We start from the raw sequence: 12535 nt of genomic DNA, 5'->3' as shown, positions 1-12535 counted from the left end.
CACGCAATTGGCCAAAGGCGGGCGCATTGCTCTGCCCATGGCCTATTGGTGTCGGTTAACCGCAGGCCCTACATCTGTTTTGCATTATCGTGCCCGATAATGCAAAACAGATGTCTTGCTGTGGAGCGCGCGCACCACTTGCGTGCTTGTTCTGCTTACAAAGGCTGCACGACGTGCGCAGCTGGGACAGGGGCTTTGTTAATGGCGGCGCGTGTTTATTTCTTGCATCACGCTTTCACTCAAACTGAAAGCGCGATGCAAAAAATAAATTCAGAACCGCTTTTACCTCCTGTTCCACTTGCAATAAATTTTCCTGCTGAATGAACGCTTGAAGGAGGCGCACTGGTTGAAGGGTGAGCAGTGGTGGATCAGGAAGGCGAAATCGAATATCGCTGCGGCAATGGAGAGGCTCATTCAATGTATATTAGTGTTGAATCCGTTGCCCGTGCCTGACCTTTCGAGGCGATTTCATGACAGGCCTCAAAGCGGACGTTGGCCTTGAAAGGCCAACACAACCTGCGATCGACCGGACAAGCCCTGGCAGCCGTCCCCCGCATCCGCAAAGCCACCGCCGGAGGCAAATCTTTTTCCTACCTCGCAGCGAAGACCTGGAACTCTCTCCCCAGCCATCTCCGCTTAACACAGGACCACCACTCCTTCAGAAGGCAGCTCAAGACCTGGCTGTACGAGCAATAACCCCCTCCCCCCCCAGCGCCTTGAGACCCTTACGGGTGAGTAGTGCGCTTTATAAATGCCAATGATTGATTGAGTGTCGCATGAAAAATCGAAATGCCGCTTCTGTCACTGTTACAGGTAATCTTCCTCTCAGAGCAGTACTGTTTATTGCTAAAACTCATATAAGGATCTTAAGATGAGCAAACACAAGCGACTCACATAGGAAATCAAAGCGATAAATTAACATGGGTCAACTAGAGGTCAATGATTAACCTGCTTTTAAATGTGACTGAAGATAGCTCTCTTTACCGAATAGCAAGATTGCATGTAATAGTCCCACTGCTCATTAAGCTTCTTGCACTAACGTATGCAGCCCTAACCTGCACTGGAATTTTTACATCAGAAGCACTTCATTGGTTTATAGCCCCAAGAAAAGAAAAGGGTCTAAATGGAGCACAGTAAAAGTGATTTTTTTAAAATATATTTTTCCCCAGTTTCAAAGTCAGCAGGTCTGACGTAATGCCACAACCTTTTCAATTTATTATAGTTATAAAAGCACACTACAACAAACTTTGTAAATCACGCATGAAAATGCCCTTACGCTTGTAAAGTGTCCTCGCTTTTTTTGCACTTTACTTAGCTAGGCTGTATGCTTGACCTATAAAATGACGAGGACACTGAACGCGAATCCATCAGAGAAAGCCTTCCCCCTCCCCTCCCCTCGGTATGTGCTAACCTTAGACCTGCTCATTTATTACAGATAATAGTGACCTGCCACTCTGTATTGCTATAAGGAGTTATTTTATCATATATAATCTATAGAGTGAAACGCCATAGGCTACAAGTTCAGTTTTACACATCTCGCAAATTCATTAAATCCATCTTGCATTTTTACACAAACCAAGCATTTGCAATGCAATAGGTCTGGCATTACTAAATGTTTGAGCTATTGGTGTTGCATTATTATTAGCAATGCCAATAGCTCAAACTTTTATGATGCGAGACCTATCGCATTGCAAATGCTTGTTGTCACAGGCTGTGGATTATTAACACTAGATAGAAACAAGTCACTATTCTACACTGCATCAACCCGGATTCAGTTTTGTGGCTCTCTGGTTAAACACACACAGACCTCTACAGTGCATTAACTAATAGAGGTTTCATAATGTACTACTATAGTGCATTTCACACTAAGTAACATATTTTTGATTTATTTTTCATTTAAGCTCCACGTTAATTTGGATGTAGCTACCTGACTGTGAAAGATTTTAAAAAAAACAGAATATTTTGTTTTTTTAGCCACAGCTTTGACCCTGCCCCAATTGCATGCAGCATCACAGTTTCTATACTTCTCAGGTTGAGCCTAGACAGCACTTGCGCTGTCAGGATGATCTGCTGTATGTACTTTGTGGATTGAACTCCTCCCACCACTTTCAATTTGTCTTTCCAAATTCCTTGCTTGCCAGTGGGTAATTTGTCTTCCTGGTCCCTCCTTTTCGCAACTCATTCCCTCCCCTGAAGTATTCGTCTAGGCCTTGTTGGCTTCTTCTTTTTTTCTAATTTACAATCTGTTCAGGAACTTTTTTTGTAAATTCTGAACAGCTCTTCACACGTGATCGTGTTTCGAGTGGCTACGTGCGTGCCTTTATCTTGTTTACTTTGTCCTCACCCACCCAAATCCTGTTTCGTCTCTTCCGCATGCCCGTTTGTTCTCCCCCTCCCACATGCACTTGTGTCTTTATTCCTCCTAAGTGAAGCACTGGCCACTTCATAGCGTTTGATTTTTTGTTTTTCCAAGGGCGGGATGTGGCGAGAAGATGATGGTAGATGGCAGCAGCAACCTCTGCAGAGTGACACAGGAGAAATCTCTGCACACACTAGTCTTTCGTTCCAGAGTTGCATTCAAGTTCATGGCTTGTTTTTGTGAGCGCTCATGGGCTGCCTGCTCATGGTTACATTACTCCACATTGCAGAGGGCAACTCAGGTCTCTGCGCTCAAACACATCAGAACCACTCTTCCACACAGCCAGATTCCAGCGCACAGCCGACAGCGAGGAAATGAAAGTCAGGCATTTACGCAGCACTGCTGGGTCTACAGCAGCTGGAAAAGGTCCAGCAGAACCCATCTAGCAAAACCTGAAGAGAGAGAGAAAGACTGAGGTATTTCCAGTGCTGTTCAATGTCTGCCAGGAGCTACAGTTACAGGAGCTGCCACGGAATTTAAGTGGTTCAGTTCCACTATCTGGTTCCACAAGAGGCAGAGCGACTGTATCTTTCCTGCTGTTATTAATGGATTAGGGCGTCCAAGGCTTGAAAATCACTGCCATAGTTGAAATTGTATTTTTGTGTTCGGTTTTTCAATGCATGGCTGCCTGGGCCCCTGAAGGACGCAATATATTGCATCCAGGCTGTGGCTCGTGCGTCTGTTTAGCACACACTGAAGATACATATTGTTTAAAGTTAGAGCTATGTTGATTCGCTATGCGAGACCGTGTGTGGGTTGTTACTTAGTCTGTGTTACAGAGGTTATCTGTTTATGCAGGTGGGCATTTTCACTAGTCGACAGTGCCTTTGTTTTCTGAGGCTTATTGGTCTGTAGAGCTCTTTGTCCCTATTAGCTGCTATTAACAGAGTCCCGACCAGTTTCTGATAGCTGCTTGTCCACATGCCTGGCTGACAATTTTATTTTCTAATTGGAACTCCTGTGGTATCACTGCCATTTGTTTACATGCCACTCTCCACTGTCTTCTTGAGCATTTCTTTCATAGCAGCTGAAGGCTGTGTGGGACTTTCACGCAGTGAATTTTTCTTTATTAAAGTGCCCGTCTCACACTCTTAAATCTGTTTGTGGACATTAGCTCTTAGTGAAGTAAATACTGTCCTCTAGTGAGCATTCTTGCCACTTGCTCTACTGCTTTTGCCGCGAGAGGGGCCAGTTTTGTAGAAATGCATCATTTAGAAAACAACTGCAGAATTACATTTATTTTCTGCAGTTCAAAAAAAAATAATTCTATGTGCCAAAATACCTGTATTATTTAGTTTACCTGCTAAAGAAAGATAGGAGAATATTGAATTGGCAGTTATAGTTGATATAAGGTAGAGCAGAGGGATAATTTACCTGCAGCTGACAACATGTACTATTCACAGAATATGGCTCACATGCAAAACTGCGAAAAAAACAGTAATAAATGAACCATACAGAAAAGTAATTCTTGCCTTTTTTTTGGCAGAAAATGAATTTTAAGCTGGTGGTAACGTTGCATTCCTATAAGCAGCCTGTGGCATTAGATGCACGTGATCCATATTATAAAAGTCAACCTTGGGCAGAAAAGTCATTGAAATGCGCTCACACCTTCCTATTGATCAAACCCAGATGGCTGCACAACAAAAGAGTGGCAAAAGGAAAAACAAATATCGCTATCTCTATTGTGACCAGATGTGTATGTGATTCACACACAAACATTAACTTGTTCAAAAACATAGCAGAAAAATCTTCCAACCGAGACTATTTCACAAGCTTGCCAAATGTTGGATGTAACTACGAAGCAACATTTGTCGTAATTTTATACTTTGAACAAAAAAGACAAACACATGCTCACAAGAGAACTACTTAACTAGGCTAGTAAACTGTGCACAACACTAATATATGAAAATAGAACATATACAACTCTACTCTACGCCACTAAACTATGTGCCACTTCACTCTGCTATAAACTCTAAACCACTATGCACCAATATACTTACAACACACAAATCTACAAAGTTCACCACTGCCCTATTACACTCAGCATTACCACTTAATACTACGCTACTTTACTTTATTATGCACCACTCAATACTAAATGCCATTTCACTATTACCCACTCACCTGTAAATAACTGTGCTCTACACCAGTACACTATAAACCACTCTACGCCTCTACACTCTATAACACTCTACTCATCACTGCCCTCCACTACTGAACTCTATGCTATGCCACTCACCTCAAACCCACTACTCTACAACACTTCACTCTATACCACTTTACTCAAAACAAATGCACTCTACCTCACTATAGCTACGCCAACTACTTTACACCAACATACACTACAACGTTCTTCTATATGCCACTGCAACCTACGTCACTAAACACCATTGCACTCTACACCACTACACTCGACACCACTTCACTATAATCTAAAACAATGCCCTCCACACAACTGCACTCTATACCACTACAAAACATGCAACTCTATGCCAACGCACTATACGCTACGTCACTCTACGCCTCTACAGACTTACTATGTCACTGCAGTCTAAAACTGCACTCTCTATACCAATAGACTCAACACCACTTTAGTCAAAACTAATATACCCTAACCCCACTACACCTACGCCAACTACTTTGCCCCACTGCACTTTGCACCACAATAAAAAACTGCATTCTACAGTATGCCACATCACTCTACGCCATTACACTATGTCACAACACTTTAAAAAACAACACTACTTACCACTCTATTCTACTCTGCACCACAGTTTTCTACCTCAATCCGCTCTACACCACTATACTCTATACCACTCTGCAACACAGCACTATACAAACATGCACTCTAAAGCTCTATTCTGCATAACTACACTCTATACCACTACATTCTATATTGCTGCACTCAACACCTCCCAACTCTAATGCACTCTACGCCACTATACTCTACGCCACTACACTCTGCCCTGCACCACTCCACTCTATAACACTATAGTGTACTCTACCATAATCCACTCTACACCACTGCACTATATAAAACTGCAATATACTTTACAGCACTATACTATTTACTACAGCACTCTATACTACTCTACCTCACTACACAAAACACCAATACTCTCTACCGCTTTACTCAAAACAAACGCTCTCTACACCACTACACTGTCAATATACTCTGCAAAACTATACTTTAAGCCACCTAACTTTAAACTACACTCTACTACACAACAATATACAACACTACACTCTACAATACTAAACTCTATAATACTATACTCCATTAACACTAATGTATTGAAGGGGGGAGATAGACTGTTTTATATTGATGCTCAGACCACCTTTTTAATCTTAAAAACTATTGATTGTTTCTTGCCGAATTTGCACTGTGTTTTTAACGTGTTTAGCGAGGGGAATCTGTGTGTCACCACTGCTTAGCGCGTAGCCCATTTCGGAGCAAGTTCATTCCGAATTGAGTCAGCGCTCTAGTTCCCGGGTCGCACACTATAAAACACGCAATGACGCGACCGCGCACCTGATTGAAGGGGGGAGAGAGACTGTTTTATATTGATGCTCAGACCACCTTTTTAATCTTAAAAACTATTGATTGTTTCTTGCCGAATTTGCACTGTGTTTTTAACGTGTTTAGCGAGGGGAATCTGTGTGTCACCACTGCTTAGCGCGTAGCCCATTTCGGAGCAAGTTCATTCCGAATTGAGTCAGCGCTCTAGTTCCCGGGTCGCACACTATAAAACACGCAATGACGCGACCGCGCACCTGATTGAAGGGGGGAGAGAGACTGTTTTATATTGATGCTCAGACCACCTTTTTAATCTTAAAAACTATTGATTGTTTCTTGCCGAATTTGCACTGTGTTTTTAACGTGTTTAGCGAGGGGAATCTGTGTGTCACCACTGCTTAGCGCGTAGCCCATTTCGGAGCAAGTTCATTCCGAATTGAGTCAGCGCTCTAGTTCCCGGGTCGCACACTATAAAACACGCAATGACGCGACCGCGCACCTGATTGAAGGGGGGAGAGAGACTGTTTTATATTGATGCTCAGACCACCTTTTTAATCTTAAAAACTATTGATTGTTTCTTGCCGAATTTGCACTGTGTTTTTAACGTGTTTAGCGAGGGGAATCTGTGTGTCACCACTGCTTAGCGCGTAGCCCATTTCGGAGCAAGTTCATTCCGAATTGAGTCAGCGCTCTAGTTCCCGGGTCGCACACTATAAAACACGCAATGACGCGACCGCGCAGCGGACGCGCGCAGCGGGCGCGCCGGCGGCGCGCCAAAGGCGCGCCAAAGGCAAGCCCGTCTGCGCCCGTCCGCGCCAAGATCGCGGCCAGCGCCATGGGCCGTACGGTCGGTGTCAGACTTGGGTATCAGCCGGATGAACTACTGGCCTTAAACACTGGTAAGTGTCAGCGGCTGACTCTTCTGCTCGACCATGATACAGTAGGTCCTAACTGCTGCCCAATGTGCGGTCTAAAGACGGTTTTTATTGCGCCTCATGGTATCTCCGCCCCTTTGTACCACTCTGGCTTCAGCCCTCTCACCCAATGTTCTGAACAAAAAGCTCCCTATGAGAGGAACGTCAGTTCTGTTAATATCGCAAAATCGTCTAACGAGTTGCACTGTATTCTCCTTAACACAAGGTCAATGGCAAAACATAAGTACGAACTGGAGGATCTCATCTCAGCCACCAGTTCTGACTTGGTCTTTCTTACAGAAACCTGGTCATCGGTCACCTCTGCCCCAGATTGGAACAGTGCTGTCCCCCCGGGATACTCACTGGCGCAAGTAGACCGGACAGGATCGGTCGGGGGGGGTATTGCGCTTATCCATCGCTCCCACCTCAAAGTTTCTTTTAAACAAGAATCCTCACTAGAGGCCGAAGTCATGTCATTTATTATAAAACTCAATAATGTGGAACTTCTATCCGGTCTACTGGTCTATCGTCCCCCTGGAGCAAGAGCCCCTTTTACAAAATCTCTACAGACCTTTCTTGAATCGTGTTATGATACCACAACACTTACAGTCCTAGGTGACTTTAATTTTCACCTAGATGACCTTACCAATTCAGACTCCTCCAACCTTATTGACATCATGGCAGGATATGGACTTTGCCAAATCATAACACAACCCACCCACTTGGCAGGCCACACATTAGACGGAATTTTCACCAATAACGACAGGATTGCTGTAAAAGATATTCAACGGGTCCCTTGGACGGACCACGCAGTAATCCTTTTTAAGGTGAACCTCCATCTATCCATAACGGGACGGAAATCCCGCCCTCGGCTGGTCAACACCCGCCCTTGGAAGGACATCCAAGGCATCGAACTAGCTGAAGCCTTGCTAGAGGGTACCCCTCACCCTAAGGACAGCAATGGCGGGGCTACTAAATTTGATTCCTGGATCAGTAAGGCAATTGACAAACTAGCCCCAGTGAAACTCATTCAGCCAAAAAAACGACTAGTGACTTCACCCTGGTACACACCAGAGCTGAAACTTGCCAAAATCAAATGTAGACGGCAGGAACGTCTTTGGAGATCAGATTACAGTCCTGCATTAAAGAAGGAATATAATCATACTCTGGACATGTACAAGTCCTTAATAAAACAAGCCAAAGTCACATACTTCACTAACAAAATTCAAGAGGCTAATAGTTCCTCGAAGGAACTCTTCAAAATAGTGACATTACTATCTAGGAGTCCCAACGATTCTATTTTCTGTCCTGATCAAAAATTCATTGATAATCTCGCCCTTTTCTTTCAACGCAAGATCCAAGATGTCTATAAGGAACTCCAGGAGCTACAATCTGCCCCTGGGAATAACACAGGTCATCCCTTGGAGGTTCCCATACCGCCCAACAGCCTGTCCCAATTCTCTCCTCTCAGTGAGGAACAGGTCAGTGACATACTACTCCAAATAAAATCTGGCTCTCCCCTAGATCCCTGCCCTCCTCGCATTTACCACTTGGCCCCTACAGTGATAAGTGCATCTCTGACTCCCTTGCTAAATGAGATCATTAGCTCAGGTGTCTTTCCTTCAACCTGGAAAAAGGCTTGTATAAGGCCGATTCTTAAGAAGCCTGCACTTGACCCTCAGGTCACTAAACATTATCGCCCTATATCCTGTCTTCCTCTGCCCGCCAAAGTTTTAGAAAAAGTGATCAATCAGGAGCTAATGCAATTCATCGATACTAACAGCTCCTTGGACACCACACAACACGGTTTCAGACCACGCTACTCCACTGAATCTGCCTTAATAATGGCTACAGAGGAAATTCGTAGAGCCATGGACAGTGGGGGCAGGGCCACTCTTGTCCTACTCGACCTAACGGTGGCGTTTGACACCGTTAATCATGCAGTTTTACATGATAGATTGATCCAGCTAGGCATAAAGGACTCTGCTCTGGCGCTCCTCCACTCTTTTCTCGAGTCCAGATCTCAGCAGATCCACTGGGATGGTCTCCAGTCTGAAGAACTTCTTCTTCCTTGTGGTGTTCCTCAGGGATCAGCATTGTCCCCCACATTGTTTAATCTATATGTCACCCCACTAGCTAACTTAATAAAGGATCATGGGTTAAATCTTTTTTCTTACGCCGACGACACACAATTAGTGGTGTCTCTGTCGCAAAGTGTTGAAGTTACAGCGGAGAAATTTAGAACCTGCCTCTCCAGAGTGATGAGTTGGATGAGTCTGAACTTCCTAAAACTAAACACTGAGAAGACGGAGGTGATAGAATTTGGCCACAAGCCGTCCATCTGGAACCATCTTTGGTGGCCATCTGAAGCGGGCACCTGTCCAGTCCCCGCACCCAAAGTAAAGAACCTAGGTTTCCTGATGGACAAAGACCTCTCACTGACGTTCCAAGTCAATCAGGTGACATCGGCCTGTTTCCTGATGATCAAAATACTCCGGAAGATCCTACCTTTTATCCCGTTTACCTTGCGGAAAACAGTAGTGGGGGCCCTAGTCCTCTCCCGTATAGACTACTGCAATGCATTGTATGCCGGGATAGGGGAGCGACAGCTTTCTAAGCTTCAATCCCTGCAAAATGCGGCTGTCAGAGTCCTGCTTGATCTCCCGAAGCATCATCCCACATCTTCTTACATGAGGAGACTCCATTGGCTTCCTGTCCGTAACAGGATCCAGTTTAAGACTTTATGTCTAGTGCATAAGGCTGTACATGGAGGAGGGGCTGACGACATGAAATCCCTATTTCCTACCTATGCCCCCTCTCGCACACTCAGATCCTCTACCATGGGCCTAGTCTGCCCATCAAAATTTAAGAGGTCACGATGGGGAGGCAGGGCCTTCTCGTTCCAAGCAGCAAGACTTTGGAACACCCTTCCAACAGCACTTCGACTGGGAACTAATATGATCCCGTTCCGAAAGGCCTTGAAAACCTGGCTGTTCATCAATTCTTAATCTAGCTCCACCTCGTCCCTTCCATCACAGCGCCAAGACGCCTCGGCATAAGTGCGCTTAATAAATAAGTCAGTCAGTCAGTCAATGCACTATATACCACACCGCTCTGCAGCACTATACACCACTATCTGCCATTCTAAGACACTAATCCACAATACATCACTCTACGCACCTCCACCTATACACTAATTATCACTTTACTCCACTATTTTCTATAACACCAGCTGCGGCCCATGCAGGTAAGAGTGGTGAGGCCAGGCGGGTGGGATTTCGACAGATGACAACAAGTGAAAATTAATTATTTATTTAATTTTCCCTTGTGGTCATCCGTCAAAGCCCATCCCAACCCTGCCAAACTGCTCTTACCTGCACGCGCCACGGCTGTATAACACTACACGCCTACATTTCATAATATACACGGACCTACCCAAATGTGCTATACGACACTCTACACTACAACTACTACACTATACTCTGCACCACAACACATCACTATAATACACTCCACTCTACAACACTCTACTCCCTCCACAACACTTGGAAGTACTTGACAACACTACTCTTCGCTCCTATCCACGCCACTGAAGTCAACCTATGGCAAGAGCGGTTGGCATTGCCAGTGCTTGCTTTCAACGCCCTCGTGCAGAGTGTTCCACGCGCCAGCAGGCACGTGAGGCAGGGGAGTCCCTCTCACTTCCTGTTCACCCGGAAGTAGTGACAGTGTTTCCCACCCTTGGTTTCCTCATGCTGTTTGTCTGTGCCGGCCCTTACCTGCGCGAGGCGAGTGACGAGTCACGTCGGACACAGGGCTCCTTCCCCTCTTGCAGTTAATAGTAGTGCTCTTTGGAGGAATGACCCCTGACCTCGCTGCGTCATGACGCGTCGCGCGCGTCCCCGCTGGTGCGTGGCTCACGTACGGTGACAGGAACGCGCAGAGGGCTGTAGCGGGCGTGGTGTCCGTGCGGCCGAGCAGCGGTCCTTGCGCGGTGAAGGCCGGTGAAAGCGGACCTCACGGCCGGGCTCAAAGCGGCCTCAGAGCAGCCTCAAAGCGGACCTGTTCTTGAGGACGCAGCGAGAGGAGCCCGTGGATCGGGCGGGCCGGCGGGGGGCCATGCCCTAAGCCTTGGGAGACCACCTTTGACTCCGAAAAATACCTATCATTTATGATTCTCAAAATGTACAACCGTTTTTAAGTGGCCACGAGACATTGTTTTTTTTTATATATCGGAACCGACAAGTTAACGGGCGAGCAGGTCTCTGCTCTCGCTCGGCGCTCAGAGCCCTAAATATGTTTGATATACATCATACAGCAAACGTCACGTAAACACGGCTGCCAAGGTCCCGGATGGCTTATGTGTGACATTTCCATCATTGCAGTGGCATTATGAGTGACAACGACTGAGTGACACTTACTGACAATCAATAGAAAGCAACGAAGACGAGGAAAACAGAAAATTGCATTTATTTGAGCAACGAAAAACTCTCTAAGACGATATTCAAACTGCTGGAAGCCATCAGAAGTGTAAGGACACTTGTGCCCTTGTGACCTAATCGTTCTCTTAAACAAATGTAAGATAGGTGGGCTCACCCACAGGCATCTTCATGAAAGCCGTGATTCTATTATCAAGTTGGATAAGCAGACACCCTAATAGCCCCTGCTTCGTAGGCCAGTGGCCTAGTGGGCTGAATGGGATTTAGCACTATGTGCACTATTTGTATATTGAAACAGCTGCAATGTAAGCCGTGTACTTTATTTCTGTAAATGCCTCCCTTGATACTGCGGCTGGGAATTTTCTGTGCTTGTGCTCCTTGGTGGACAGGGGGGCTTATTTACGAGCCCCTTGCGCCACTTTGCGCCATTTTTAACATAGGAAAAGTGACGCAAAAGTGGCGCTAGGGGCTTGTATATCTGCCCCAGGATGTTTGCTGTCACCCTGTAAAAAAACCTCATTTTACAATTTTCCTATGCAGTAGCATTTTGTATAAGGTTTGTGTGTCGGCCTCTCGCATACTATATACTGATTCATGCCCACCTTTGTGGAAATTGTAAAATTCAAGTTAAAAGTAAAGATGAAGAGTCTCCAGATAGTAAAATAGAAGTTAAGTTTAATCCAGTAAAGTGATCCCATCCATCCAGCAGCTAATGTCAGATGCAACTGACAGCAAACTTACAGGAGCATCACCACACCAGGTTCTATCACCATGGTGCACCTTTTAACCCCTTGAGTGCCCCGCCCTGTGCCGGCCCTTTCATTAGCGGGCGGGGTTCATGACGAGATAGTCTCGTCATGGGCACAGCGCAACCGCGGCCCATGACGAGACCATCTCGTCATGGGCACTCAAGAGGTTAAACAAAAGCAAGATGGCTACAGTATTAGGTAAATATGTTAAATGAGTAAATGCACAATATTACAGAAATAAATATGAAATCACTCATTAATGGTTTGGTTAGACTAAGAAGTGTATTTAAATCCAGATCAGTGACCTGTTGCACATGCTAGCAGGGACCCAGAGAAAGTTCTGTTATTGTTACCAAAATACCAGCAAATAACTAGCCAGGCCAGTTTCCATAGCTACCAGTCACCTCTTCATTACCTGGGCCAAGTTCAAGCTTGAATAAAAAAGCTCTCTCATGTGCCTAATGGGAAGCGAATTACTATCCACTCAATAAATAACG

The 12535-nt window shown here is 45.3% G+C and overlaps 1 protein-coding gene across 3 annotated transcripts in view; it reads right to left on the bottom strand.

Moving 5' to 3' along the window:
- LOC146813611 (verrucotoxin subunit beta-like) overlaps positions 1 to 10786 on the bottom strand; it is a 162291-nt gene extending 151505 nt beyond the window's left edge. For 2 of the 3 annotated variants that reach the window (XM_085610092.1, XM_085610093.1), the window contains exon 1: positions 10630 to 10786. The gene's annotated coding sequence lies outside the window, so the exon portion shown is untranslated. The remainder of the gene's footprint in view (positions 1 to 10629) is intronic. The other variant, XM_085610094.1, reaches the window with a different exon arrangement.
- Between the last annotated feature and the right edge of the window lie 1749 nt (positions 10787 to 12535).

The sequence above is a fragment of the Triturus cristatus genome, chromosome 6, assembly GCF_964204655.1.
Source record: "Triturus cristatus chromosome 6, aTriCri1.1, whole genome shotgun sequence".
In the NCBI taxonomy this organism is placed as follows: domain Eukaryota; kingdom Metazoa; phylum Chordata; class Amphibia; order Caudata; family Salamandridae; genus Triturus; species Triturus cristatus.
This window is presented reverse-complemented; position numbering and strand designations above follow the sequence as displayed.